The sequence below is a fragment of the Syngnathus floridae genome, chromosome 4 (genome assembly GCF_059516105.1).
Source record: "Syngnathus floridae isolate MCC-2025c chromosome 4, RoL_Sflo_1.0, whole genome shotgun sequence".
NCBI lineage: Eukaryota > Metazoa > Chordata > Actinopteri > Syngnathiformes > Syngnathidae > Syngnathus > Syngnathus floridae.
Window position 1 is genome coordinate 2325642 of NC_142416.1, and position 1859 is coordinate 2327500.

Below are 1859 nucleotides of genomic sequence, written 5' to 3' on the forward strand. Positions count from 1 at the left end.
ACCCAACCGTCTGACCTCAGCGATAGCGCCGACGCGGGGAGGAGATGGCCGTCGACCAATCATCTCACAATATTTTGCATGCTTTAATATTCATATTGTGTTTCTTTAAAACTGGGCAACCCGGAAGAATGTGTCGTCTTTTGGTGGTCACAAAAACGCACGAGTTTTAGTGTGAGGGACCCGGGACCCAGGCCTGTATTAGTGCGCTTTGTCAGGAATAAATAATTGGTAAATTTGGTCTAATTGATCTACTGGTCTTCTCTTTGACAGAACGAACTCGCAAAATTGTTAGGTGCGCCAGTGTGTGGATTAGGACATAGCAATTTATGTGTTAAGTGTTGATCGCAATTTGGAGTCAGATCAATAACTAGAATCCGTAACCTAACAATTTTAAAAGGAAATGTTATTTTTGACAAGAGGTTATGCCGTATGCATTTACAATTCATATGTGAATTCAAAACTAATGTAAATAATGGCATTGCTTTTGTAGATGTCAGCAGCTCGCTTTCAAAAATCGCCACAGCTATTATAAAACAAAACCAAGATCAAACAGTAAGTATAGATCACAAATTTGAGATTTTCTGATGGCATGGCAAAGATGTAATTTCCCTTTTTACCCATGTTAGGATTTGCGACTCCAGATTTAGCTCAAGGAGTGGCACGTGAAAAGGTAGGTTTTTATCTTCTGGTATCATTAAAATGGGCATCTAACTTTGTTTTGCGCTCAACAGGGCTTGGAACTCTAAGGCAAATCACTTCAAAAGTTAAAATTGTGTTGTGTCATGTAATGTAAACAGCGGTTAATGGGTGAATTGTCAAATCAGACATTTTCTCTTTCCCTTCCCTCTTTATCAAACTCCAAGCCTGGAGAAAAGAGGAGCATCTTTATGAAAAACTGACCGGACGGACTCCACAAGGTACTGATTGATTTTTTATTTATTTTTGATTGTAGAAGTAATCACAACTGCCTTGCGTTGTCTTTGGAAATTGATCTGTTATTCGTGGTTTGAATATACTTATGTATGCTTAGCTACTGTCGAGCATATGCAAAAAGCGTATATCGTAATTGCAATCTTCAGTATGGAACTTGCATTTATGACATGTCATTGCCTTGCCTTTCACACTCCGGAAACCGGGGCGGATGTCAAAGTGCAAAATAAAACCCAGGTTTATCCTGTACATTTTCATCATTTGGATAACAACTTGTAGAACAAGCAATTTTATCAGTACTATTTTAAAATAACGTGATTGGATATGTACAACAGCCAAATTAAATTGCAGCACATTCAAAGGCACAGACAGAATGCCATAATTTTTCTTTTCAAACAGGGCAAAGTTTATCATTGGAGAATGGTTCATTTGAATCTTGCGTGAAACGCCCATGACAGGGAAAAGTTTTTTTTTGTAGGCATTAGTCATTTAAAAAGAGGTCATAACTGCAGTAATTTAAGTGAGTATATTATTTCTATTTCTCTTTATTCTCAGTTTCTGAAGGTCATCGTGGAGCCCCTTCTGGCAATCCCTGGGCTGAGGAGCCTCAACTCTCGCTCAGAATGTGACGCGGAGAGTGGACGGTGCCCATGACTGATCTGGAGAACTTTGACAAGATGCAAGACTGAATGACAGAATGAACATATAATTTAAAAACATTGCACACTTTGCACACACATTTGTGATGGTTGGATAATGTTTGAATTTATGTTTTTATTTAGGTTCAATTATCGTTTTGGTTAATTTTAACATCAAAAGGTTTATTTATATCTGCAGCTAACATAAGTATGACTGTTACTGAAACCTATTCTTATATTAAAAAATATAATTTTTCACACCCTGGACCATCACTAATCAAATGCATTTTC